Consider the following 12704-nt stretch of genomic DNA (forward strand, 5'->3'; position numbering starts at 1 on the left):
GGCTAAAAAATAGATTTCTTGTCCAGGCACGGTGGCTCACGCCTGTAATCCCAGCACTTTGGGAGGCTGAAGTGGGCGGATCACTTGAGGCCAGGAGTTTGCGACCAGCCTGGCCAACACAATGAAACCCTATCTCTACTAAAAATACAAAAATTAGCCAGGAGTTGTGGTGGGCACCTATAATCCCAGCTACTCAGAAGGCTGAGGCAGGAGAATTGCTTGAACCTGGGAGGTGGAGGTTGCAGTGAGCCAAGATCGTACCACTGCACTCCAGCCTGGGCAACAGAGGGAGACTCTGTCTCAAAAAAAAAAAAAAAAAAAAAAAAAAAAAAGATTTCTCAAATTCAATCACTTAAATAACAAAAATGTTTATCTCTTTCTCATTCAAGGTTCTGGTTGATAATTCAGTTCTTGTGAAGCTGTTCACCATATAGCGATTCAGAAATCAAGGCTGTTGGCTGCTTGGACATCTTTAATGTGCAGCTTCCAGGTAGGTCATTCTGAGCATTGCCATCACAGTCAACCTAAACTGGGAAAGAGAATGGAGGAGTGCACGTGCAAATCATTTATGGTCCAGATTTGGAGGTGGTACACATCACCTCTGCTAACATGCCAAAGGCGAGCACTCAATCACATGCCATGCCTAACTGCTATGTAGTTTTGGGCCAAAGGAAGGAGAGTATGTATTTTGGTGGACAGTCAGCTGACTTAACTGGTAACACCTTTTTATGGCTTTGTTATTTGCTGATGGAGAATGATTCCAGAAGAAAAAAGCATCCTACCTTTACTTACCACAGATTCTGTCCACTAAATAATCATATTCATGAAACCTCAAATTCCCGAATTCAGTGTCAACTCTCTTTACTTGCATTTCTCACTTTATTACCTTTCCCTTGCTTTAAGTCAATTTAAAGGCCATTTTTTATTGATGCAGTTGATTCACATTCAAGCTGATACTAACTGGCAATTATCAACTAGTGACTCTAGCTTTAGCAGAGATCATAATCACGTGGTGTAATGTGCTAATTCTAGGCCCTAACCCCACAAAGTTTCAGATTTAGTAATCTGGAATAGAACTCGATATTTATTTGCCTTTCTTTTTTTTTCTGAGACATGGTTTCTGTCAGTCAGGCTGGAGTGCAGCGGCCTGAACACAGCTTACTTCACTCTCACCCTCCTGAGCTTAAGCAATCTATCGGGGAAACCCACCCCCGATAACTCACAATTCACGTGGGCTCTTTTCTATTTCCCTAAGCATCGGCCGGTCTGAGAAATAAAGGGAAAGAGTACGAAAGAGAGAGATTTTAAAGCTGGGTGTCTGGGGGAGACATCACATGTCGGCAGGTTCCGTGATGCTCCCTGAGCCGTAAAACCAGCAAGTTTTTATTAGCAATTTTCAAAAGGGGAGGGAGTGTATGAATAGGGTGTGGGTCACAGAGAACATTTGTTTCACAAGTTAATAAAATATCAGAAAGCAAATGGAGGCAGGGTGAGATCACAGGACCACAAGACTGGGTGAAATTAAAATTGTTAGTGAAGTTTTGGGCACGCATTGTCATTGGTAACATCTTATCAGGAGACAGGGTTTGAGAGCAGACAACTGGTGTGACCAAAATTTATTAGGCAGGAATTTCCTTGTCTTAATAAACCTGGGAGCACTACAGGAGACCAGGGCTTATTTCATCCCTTTGTCTACCATGATAAAAGACAGTCATCCCCAAAGTGGCCATTTTAGAGGCCTCCCCTGAGGGACGCATTCTCTTTCTCAGGTATGTTCCTTGCTGAGAAAAAGAATTCAGCGATGTTTCTCTTATTTGCTTTTGAAAGAAGAGAAATATGGCTCTTTTCTGCCTGGCTCACATGCAATCAGAGTTGAAAGTTATCTCCCTTGTTCTCTGAACATTGCTGTCATCCTGTTCTTTTTTCAAGGTGCCCAGATTTCATATTGTTCAAACACACATGCTCTACAGACAATTTGTGCAGTTAACGCAATCATCACAGGGTCCTGAGGTGACATACATCCTCCTCAGCTTACGAAGATGATGGGATTAAGAGATTAAAGTAAAGACAGGCATAGGAAATCACAAGGGTATTGACTAGGGAGGTGATAAGTGTCCATGAAATCTTCACAATTTATGTTCAGAGCTTGCAGTAAAGACAGGTGTAAGAAATTATAAAAGTATTAATTTGGGGAATGAATAAATGTCCATGAAATCTTCACAATTTATGTTCTGCCATGGCTTCAGCTGGTTCCTCTGTTTGGGGTCCCTGACTTCCCTCAACAGCAATCCTTCCACCTCATCCTTTTAAATAGCTGAGACCACAAGTGTGCACCACCACACCTGCATAATATATTTTTTTATTTTTAGTAGAGATGAGGTTTCTCCATGTTGCCCAAGTTGGTCTAGAACTCCTGGCCTCAAGTTGGTCTAGAACTCCTGGCCTCCTGAAGTGCTGGGATTACAGGCATACGCCACTGCGCCCGACCCTGATATTTCCGATATTTCCATTTCTAACAAGTTTAACATGATACTGATTCTGCTGATCTCAGATCACGCTTTGAGAATAAGTACCCTAGACTTTTCCAATGATGCCTGAATTTTTCTCTGCTTATACTTTTGCCTACCTCCTTACAGCAAAACCATCCTTCCTTGAACCCAAGAGGACTTAAAGATATCTGCTCACCTTCTGTAAGGCAAACTGAAACTTCTGTTTGAACTGGTGTTTTTGCTAAAATTGTGCTCTCCAATTATATTTAATTGGACAAGTAACTGTGATTTGATTTATTGCAAATCTGAAGGACCACTCTTGCCTTCCCACTATCCAAGACTTCTTTTTGGCATAGGTTTTCTTGTCATATGCCCCAAATTTGGATTTGCTCGTCTAAACCTCTGGCTCACATATGATATTTATTTATTTATTTATTTACTTATTTTTTGAGATGGAGTCTCGCTTTGTCGCCCAGGCTGGAGTGCAGTGGCCGGATCTCAGCTCACTGCAAGCTCCGCCTCCTGGGTTTACGCCATTCTCCTGCCTCAGCCTCTCGAGTAGCTGGGACTACAGGCGCCTGCCACCTTGCCTGGCTAGTTTTTTGTATTTTTTAGTAGAGACGGGGTTTCACCGTGTTAGCCAGGATGGTCTCGATTTCCTGACCTCGTGATCCGCCCATCTCGGCCTCCCAAAGTGCTGGGATTACAGGCTTTAGCCACCACGCCCGGCCCATATAAGATATTTAAACAGTCTTACTCAAAGCCTCCAATGTGCTCCTTTCACTTCTCTAGCAAGTGGCATCACTCAGAAAGTTGTATTTTTGCATCAAATGTCTCGCTTGTCTGGGGCTTTTAAACAATGTTTAAAAACTAGCAACCTTTGTTTGCTAGTTTTGTTGAATACCTACCATTCTTTGTGTATCCCAAAGATATATATATCTTTGCTACAAAGATACATTACTTCTTTATCTATCTTTGGGATACACAAAGAATGGTAGGCACATTATTTTTTTAATGGCTCCACATCTTGATCTTTGTTCATTATTCAAAATTACATGCTTATTATTGGTTACTGCAGGCTGCCTCTATAACCCAACATTTATTACATATTTAAAAATTTTGTTCTTTTTTTTTTTTTGCTTCCAAAATAGTTATCTCAGGCAAACAGGAGTCTATGAGAACTACAGTCGTATCTTTGACCTAATTTGTCTGCTGACTTCTCTTGGTGATTCAGTGTAAAACACTACAGGTGCTAATCTGCCTGGGGCAGGAAAGAACAAAATAGATTTGATACAACAGTTTCAAAGCTTACAGGTAATTAACTCAGCATGATTAATTGGATTTGTACCAAGCATTTGTTTGCCCATGCTGAGAAAAATAATAATTTGTCTCTTTCATCAGTGGATCTCAAAATAGTTTGCAAACATTAATTAATGCTTATCACACATCTCATCATCCCCATTTCCAGATGAGGAAACTGAGCAATAGAAGATAAAAAATGATTTGCCTACAGTCTTGCAGCTGGGCCCAGTGGAGTGCAGAGTAGAACACTGATTTTGGTCTTTTGACCTTGGGGTCATACTTCTTGCTGATGGAAATGCTGACGCCACACTCTTAAATATGGACAACCAAGTTTAGTCATTCCTTCAGCCTAATCTACTCAAAACACAGAAACAAAGTGAAACTTTAGGAAAGATATGTGGCTATGTTTTATATGGATAAACTCTGGTGCGAGTGTGTGTGTGTGTGTGTGTGTGTGTGTGTGTGTGTGTAATCACATATGTGTATGCTTCTGAACTTGCATTTAACGTTGAGTTAGAATTATTCCTTAGTTAGACAGCATTTTATAAGCATTTGTTTGCCCTGTGGAGAGATTGACCAATGAATGGAAGGAATGAAGGTGAAGAGTTGCCTCTGTCCATGGATCAGGTCATGAGATAGCTGGGAATAGGGGCTCACCCAATTCTCAGGGAATGGCTGCACTTCAAATTGGCTTCCCTCGGGGCCGGTGGCTTTGCCTCTCTGCAGTTGGAAGAGCTGCAACTAAACCCAACTTCACACCAAAGGTTCACCAGGTGCTAGCAGCTGGTGTTTCCAGATAGCTCCCTGCACAGCAAATGACTGACCCAGGCTGCTCAATCCCTGCCTGCAAGCCTGTTCTCCCACTTGCCTTATAGAAAGGGAGAGCAGCAGGAGGGTGGTGATGTCTCTCCTGGAGCACACTTCTAATGTGGGCCCAACTGTACTAAGCAAGGAACCCCTTCCTGCAAGGAGACCTGGGCAGGCAACTGCTGACACTATTCTCTTGCAGTTCCAGCCTGCACCATGGGACATGACTGGTAATTGGCCAAGCCCTTTATACACGCACCTGTCCCAGGCACCAGAGTCTTGATGCTCAGAGTCAGGCTCTCAGTTCTGGTATTTATATATATCAATAGTGGGAGCAATTTTTATTGGCTTCAGTAGATAACTTTTCAAAGATGACAGAGGAATTATAAAGAGTGTCCAAACTCAAATTGAAAATGATATACATGCCTTTTTCAGGGTACCAACATAAGCACAGTATACATTTAATTAACATTTCATATGCACACATATAAACACAAATACAGATGCTTCTCAACTTACAGTGGTGTTATGTCCTGATAAACCCATTATAAGTTGAAAACATCTGCATTTAATACACCTAACTTACCTAAAATCATAGCTTAGCCTAGCCTACATTAAAATTCTTAGAACGCTTACATTAGCCTATGATTGGACAAAATCATCTAGCACAAAGCCTATTTTATAATAAAGTGTTGAATGTCTCATGTAATTTATAGAATATTATTCTGAAAGAGAAAAACAGATGGCTTTGCACCATTGAAAAGTCAAAAAAGCGTAAGTTGGGGACTATCTACACATACTTTTGGGAAAGAGGGGTATTCATCAACTTCCAGATCCTCTTTACCAAAGGCCTTTGGAAATCTTTAGCTGATTTGGCAAAGGACATGGTTTCTGCTTTCCTATATCCTGGTCCTCTTTTCTTTTTTTGTCTTTGGGTTTCCCTTCTGTGGCTTAGGTCATTCTTGCCCCATGCCAATCCATGATAAGATAAGGTAGGATCTTTACTACTTCCTTTTCATTATTACTCCTTAGTTTGATGTTCTCAAATGGTAGTGTTCATTAGAAGTATCTGGAGATCTTGTTTAAAAGAAAGTGCAGCTTCCTGGCTGCACTCTCAGAGATGCAGATTTAATAGGTCTAGGATGGGCCCCAACTGTCTGTGTTTTTAACAAACATGCCTAGGTCATTCCAATGTATGTGGCCCATGGATTGCACTTTAAGAAACATTGCTTTAATGTTTGCATTTGAAAACATTCCAAGTTTGTTTCAAATACAGCCTTTGGCAAAGCTTCACTCTACAAAATGCTGGTTGCCCACTTTGTTAGATAAACTCCAGGAATAGTTTTGCTGCTTACCTCGTCTTGCAGCTCTCTGTATCTCAATATCCTGTTTGGCCTCTGATCTCTTTATCCTCATGTGTTCTCTCCTGTACACTAGGGTAAAAGAAAAGAATTTTTATTCTGCCAAAAGTGTAACTTTTAGATAAAGGTTCTAATTAAAAAGAAATCTCCTTATTATACACAGTCATGTATAATACCATTAAGCACCCCTCAGGTAGGAATTACTGGATATTTATTGTTTAAACAACTGGAATGATATGCTTGTGGGTGGTCCAGGTTTTAGAAAACATGATAATTATCTATTAATCAAAAGGATGTCTTCTGTTCTCATTACACTGTTTACATGTATACATATACTTATTTATGTATTAGAAAATGAAAAGACAGTGTACATTCAACAAATTTGATTCCTGCTTTAACTTCTTCTAAATTATCCAATTCTCATTCCCTTTTATTGCCACTGGCATATACTAAATAATGGGCACATGGCAATCAAGGCCTATATTTGTTAACACCTGCCAACCCTTTAATTCCAAGGATCTATCAAGCAGGCAACTGCCATTTTATGTGGTTAAAAAAGAGTAAGCAAGAAGATTGGTTTTCCCAACACTGAGAAGCAGAGTGGTTTCACAACATGGCAGCTAATGTTATACCCTATGTTAGGATAGCAAAACTGTGACCTCCAGGCCAAATCAGGCCCATCACCTATTTTTGTAAATAATGTCTTATGAAAGTACAGCCATGATCATTTGTTTACCTGCCTATGATTGCTTTTATGCTACAACATCAGAGTTCAGTAGTTTCAGCAGAGACTGCCTGGCCCACAAAGCCTATCAGATTTGCTATCTGTCCCTGTGCTACAGGATGGGCCTTTCTGTGGTCACTGTCCACATGGAATAAGTAGCAAGAGCATGTATAAGATTTGATCCTGCAGGGAACTACATTTCCTGCAGGCTTTCTGGATTGGAATCACTCACTGGCTGAGTGTTTTGCTGTATTTCCTTTGGAGTTAGTATAGGGCAGCTACATTTAAAGAACATTTACAATACTTTTTATGAATTGTCTTCTTTTCTGTCTGGTTTTAAAAATGTAAATATTTCCCAACTCATTTTCCAGTTAGAAGAACTTACCGTTATAGGTACCTTGAAAGGGATCTTATATCAGGGTTTTCCAAACAGTATTCTGAAGCACACTAGTATTCTTTTAGATCCGAATACATTTTTTTTTCTTTCTTTCTTTCTTTCTTTCTTTTTTTTTTTTTTTTTGAGACGGAGTCTCGCTCTGTCGCCCAGGCTGGAGTGCAGTGGCACAATCTCGGCTCACTGCAAGCTCCGCCTCCCGGGTTCCCGCCATTCTCCTGCCTCAGCCTCCCGAGTAGCTGGGACTACAGGCGCCCGCCCCTGCGCCCGGCTAATTTTTCTATTTTTAGTAGAGACGGGGTTTCACCATGGTCTCGATCTCCTGACCTCGTGATCCGCCCATCTCGGCCTCCCAAAGTGCTGGGATTACAGGCGTGAGCCACCGCGCCCGGCCATTTTTTTTCTTTCTTGAGACAAGGTGCCACTCTGTTACCCAGGTTGGAGAGCAGGGCCACAACCATACCTCAGTGCTGCAACCTCAACCTCCTGGGTTCAAGCGATCTTCCTGCTTTAATCTCTTGAGTAGTTGGGACTACAGGTGGTACGCCACTATACCTGGCTAATTTTTATTATTTCTTTTTTTTTTTTTTTTTTTTGAGACGGAGTCTCGCTCTGTCACCCAGGCTGGAGTGCAGTGGCCGGATCTCAGCTCACTGCAAGCTCCGCCTCCCGGGTTTACGCCATTCTCCGGCCTCAGCCTCCCGAGTAGCTGGGACTACAGGCGCCTGCCACCTCGCCCGGCTAGTTTTTTTTTTTGTATTTCTTAATAGAGACGGGGTTTCACCGTGTTAGCCAGGATGGTCTCGATCTCCTGACCTCGTGATCCGCCCGTCTCGGCCTCCCAAAGTGCTGGGATTACAGGCTTGAGCCACCGCGCCCGGCCCAATTTTTATTATTTCTGTAGAGATGGGGTCTTGCTTTGTTGTCCAGGTTGGGCTTGAATTCTTGAGACTCAAGCTATCCAGCTATCTTCCTGCCTCCACTTCTCAAAGTCCTGGGATTACGGGTGTGAACCACTGCGCCTGGCTTTAGATCTGAATAAGTTTTTTAAATTAAAATGTTCGGTAAGTAATGGGGTAAGCAAACTTTTACTTTTTTTGTGCTGTAGAATTTCTCAGAGCTTTAATATGCCCCGACTCTAAAAATAAACTATAGCATGGAATATCTTCCAAACTTGTTTGTGTAGTGCTTACATATTTAACCAGATAATATTTTTTGAGGAATAGTAATTTTTGAGAGAACATGGATTCGAAAGTGCTAGCCTTTTATAGTGTGGTACTAAGTAACTCTAAATAAGCATGATTTGCCTTTTTCCAAGTTTGTATCAGGAAATTCTACCCACTTAGTTGCAGCCCTGCTCACCTAGTTGAAGCACTATTAATTTGTGGCTTCAAAGTCTATATTCACAGCATTCCAGTGACTCGATCTGCTTATTCTAATTGTTTTAAACACTGTTGCTGTTAAAAACAGCCTCCAAAGACTGCCTCAAGAGCTTGCTCAATTATTTAAGATGCTAAGGCAAGAAAGCAATACATCCTGAGGAAGACACACCATTAATTAACATGTGTTCTGTCTTATCATTTTCCTTCTTCACATTTTATCCCGTTTTCAAGTTTGTTTAGTTTATTAATAACTAAGGAAGAGGTTGGGCGTGGTGGCTCACACCTGTAATCCCAGTACTTTGGGAGGCCGAGGTGGGCGGACTGTCTGAGGTCAAGAGTTCGAGACCAGCCTGGCCAACATGGTGAAAGCCCGTTGCTACTCAAAAACAAAAACAAAACAAAACAAAAAAACAGGCAAAAATTAGCCAGGCATAGTGGTGCACACCTGTAGTCCCAGCTACTTGGGAGGCTGAGGCAAGAAAATCACTTGAACCTGTGAGGTGGAGGTTGTAGTGAGCCAAGATCATGCCACTGCACTCCAGCCTGGGTGACAGAGTGGTGAGACTCTGCTCCAAAACAAAAAACAAACAAACAAACAAAAGGACGATGAGACTCCATTTCAAAAACAAACAAACAAATAAAAACAAAACTAAGGAAGAGTTTGGCTGCAATGTTTGTGGTCTTGTGAAAAAAAAAAAAAAGTGATATTGGTCAACTCGGTGCGGTGGCTCACACCTGTAATCCCAGCACTTTCGGAGGCTGAGGTGGGTGGATCACGAGGTCAAGAGATCGAGACCATCCAGGTCAACATGGTGAAACCCCGTCTCTACTAAAAATACAAAAATTAGCTGGACGTGGTGGTGCATGCCTGTAGTCTCAGCTACTCAGGAGGCTGAGGCAGGAGAATTGCTTGAACCCGGAAGGCGGAGGTTACAGTGAGCCGAGATCGTGCCATTGCACTCAAGCCTGGTGACAGAGCGAGACTCTGCCTCAAAAACAAACAAAAACAAACAAACAAAACGGTGGTGTATTCATTATCTTACTCTATGCAAGAAGCTTAGTTTTTGTTTCCACCTTCCCTTGTGTGTCGGGTTAGAGCTTTATTAGGAGCTCTATCTTGCAATCAACCAGTAGGCTAAGTTCGTGATACATATGCCTTGACAAAGTGTTTTCACTGTTTGTTCCTGTTTTTGATGGCTACAAGACTTTTATTATTGACATCTTTTTTTTCCCCCAGTCACAAATTAATTATTACATGTAGATTTGCTAATGGACTGCCCAGATGGATTGTACTGCCCAATCCATCCCAAACCACTGATACTGTCAATGGTTCTGGAATAAACTTATTATCCTTCTGCTCTGAGCCAATCAGCCCCTATTCTGGTTTGATAGATTCTGGAGACATTTATGAGATTTCAAATTAATATTTTCTCTGATAATTTAAAACATTTGGAGAGTGTCACGTAGGCCTTTAAATTACTTTCTCCAAATTACTTTAGATGGCAATCTGGAAGCCCAGCCACCTGGAGCAGTAAACAAGCAGGTGTGGACTAGGTAGCCCGAATCCTCTGACTCAGGACAGACAGTGTGAAATTAACATGGGAAACACAACAGAGAGATGCGGTGGTACCCTGAGACCTGAGCTGCCTTCACAAGTGCTCCTGCAAGTGAGTTTCTGCTTCTGGAAGCAAAGCTCTAGTTTGTGTTGACTTTCTGTGATCTATCTGTATATGTCAGCCAGCAGTTGCTATGTGCATCAGGATAGCAGTGACCAAAGGCAGTGGCTGTTTTTTTTTTTTTTTTTCTCCCATGCCCTCTTTGTGAGGAAAACCTAACATCTTAATCAGAAATAGCATGTGCCTGTAGGAGTTTGATGTTTTTCTCATTATAATTCCCACCTGTGCAGATGGCAAAGCACCTTTGCCCTGGGACAGATGCTCGCCACACACTGCTCACCATTGGTTCTCTCTCATCTCCCAGATTGTGGATTTTCCAAGAGTTAGAGCTGTTTTTTTTTTAACCAGCTCATGGGAGCCTGTATTTTACATATCTCTTCTCAACTCCGTGTTCAGTGATGCTGAGGGGCTTGAAAGCGGCCAGATTGGGAATATTTGTAAATTAAGGCTTCCTTCCCCCTACCAAGGAGATTGCTTGGTAAACATTCACTGGCAAACTATTGGTTCCTTCCTTCCTGATCTAACCTCCCAGGACTTAACTTTGGCATGTAGAACTTCAGTACCCACACAACCCAAACTAAATATTTCTAATTCTTTGTACCTGACATCTTTGGTTCATTTATTGATTTATTTATATTTGAGCACACGCCAGGCACTATGTTACAGTTCCAGGGATAAAAAACAATATGCCTTATCCTTAAACAACAACAACAACAACAACAAACTTACTGAAGTTCAGGTGCAGTAGCTCAAACCTATAATCCCAGCACTTTGGGAGGCCAAGGCAGGAGGATTGCTTGAACCCAGGGCTTTGAGACCAGCCTGGGAAACCAAGTGAGACCCTGTATCTACAAAAAAAAAAAAATAATAAATAAAGAAAAAAAACATTAGCCAGGCATGGTGGCAAGTGCCTGTGGTGCCAGCTCTATGGTTGACTGTGGCAGGAGGACTGCCCTGGAAGTCGAGGCTGCAACATTTATATCATCCCCAAAAGAAACCGCATATATCCCAGCTTTTGCTCTCTTCCTGCTCGACCCCTTTTTCAACCATTAATCTATTCTGTCTCTCTAGAATTGCCTATTCTGGACATTTTACTTAAACGGAATCATATAATATAGCCATTTATATACCTGTTTATATGGCCTTTTATATCTGTCTTCTTTTACTTAGCACAATGTTTTTTTCTTTTGAGATGGAGTTTCGCTCTTGTTGCCCAGGCTGGAGTGTAGTGGTGCAATCTTGGCTCACTGCAATCTCCGCCTCCCGGGTTCAAGCAATTTTCCTGCCTCAGCCTCCCAAGTAGCAGGGATTACAGGCACCTGCCACCATGCCTGGCTAATTTTTTGTATTTTTAGTAGAGATAGGGTTTCATTGTGTTGGTCAGACTAGACTCGAACTCTGACCTCAGGTGATCCACCTGCCTCGGCCTCCCAAAGTGCTGGGATTACAGGAGTGAGCCACTGCACCAGGCTGTTGCCTTTTCCTCTTTTTTGAGTCAGGGTCTCACTCTGTCACCCAGGCTGGAATGCAATGGTACGATATTGGCTCGCTGCAACCTCTGCCTTCAGGGTTCAAGTGATTCTCCTGCCTTAACCTCCCAGGTAGCTGGGATTATAGACGCCCACCACCATGTATGGCTAATTTTTTGTATTTTTAGTAGAGATGGGGTTTTGCCATGTTGGCCAAGGCTGGTCTTGAACTCCTGGCCTCAAGTGATCCACCCGTCTCAGCCTCCCAAAGTACTTGGATTATAGGCGTGAGCCACTGCACCTGGCCAGAACAATGTTTTCAAGATTCGTCCATGTTGTGGCATTTATCAGTACTTTATACCTTTTTAAAAATAGACAATTTTGTAGGTCAGTTTTATTTTTATTTTTTATTTATTTATTTATTTTTGTAGAGCAATTTTAGATTCACAGCAAAATTGAGAGGAAGGTACAGAAATTTCCCACATCCCCCCACCCACACAGGCATAGCTTCCCTATTATTAATATCTCTCACTGCAGTGGTACATTTGTTATAATTTATGAACCTACATTGACACATCACAATCACCCAAAGACCACAATTTACATTAGGGCTCACTCTTGGTGTTACGGGTTTTATGGATTTGGACACATGTATAATAACATGTATCTACCATTATAGCAACATGCAGAGGAGTTTCACTGCCTTGAATATTCTCTTCTTCTACGTGTTGTAGGGGAGTTAATATACCTTTTCTCTTCACATTCTAGGTTGATGTTTGAGGATGTTATGACAAAAGACAGATTAGCAGGAAGAAAGCATACAAATTTAGTCACATCCAAACACATGTTTTTCTCTTGATAATCTGAACTTGGAAAATAACTGGCAGGAAATTTTTACCTTCTTTTCTCAACCAGGCACTAAGACAAAGATCTGGGAGAGCTGACTTTAGTAAGAATTTTTACCTTTGGCCAGCTTTTATCAGTTTTGCTAGAATGCCATCCGTAGCTCTAGAGCAAATGGGGTTTTTCAGCCACCCCATGTTGGGCTCCAGAAAATGTTGGTAGTGGAAAAAAAAAAACCTTTTTCTCTACTCTTCCTA

The 12704-nt window shown here is 41.8% G+C and overlaps 1 long non-coding RNA gene across 1 annotated transcript in view; it reads left to right on the plus strand.

Annotated features, from left to right (window-relative positions):
• Positions 1-308: 308 nt before the first annotated feature.
• LOC135971138 (uncharacterized) overlaps positions 309-12704 on the plus strand; it is a 36792-nt gene continuing 24396 nt past the window's right edge. Inside the window, exon 1 of the long non-coding RNA XR_010587219.1 lies at positions 309-490. This is a non-coding gene — a long non-coding RNA (uncharacterized lncRNA). The remainder of the gene's footprint in view (positions 491-12704) is intronic.

The sequence above is a fragment of the Macaca fascicularis genome, chromosome 6, assembly GCF_037993035.2.
Source record: "Macaca fascicularis isolate 582-1 chromosome 6, T2T-MFA8v1.1".
Taxonomy (NCBI): Eukaryota; Metazoa; Chordata; class Mammalia; order Primates; family Cercopithecidae; genus Macaca; species Macaca fascicularis.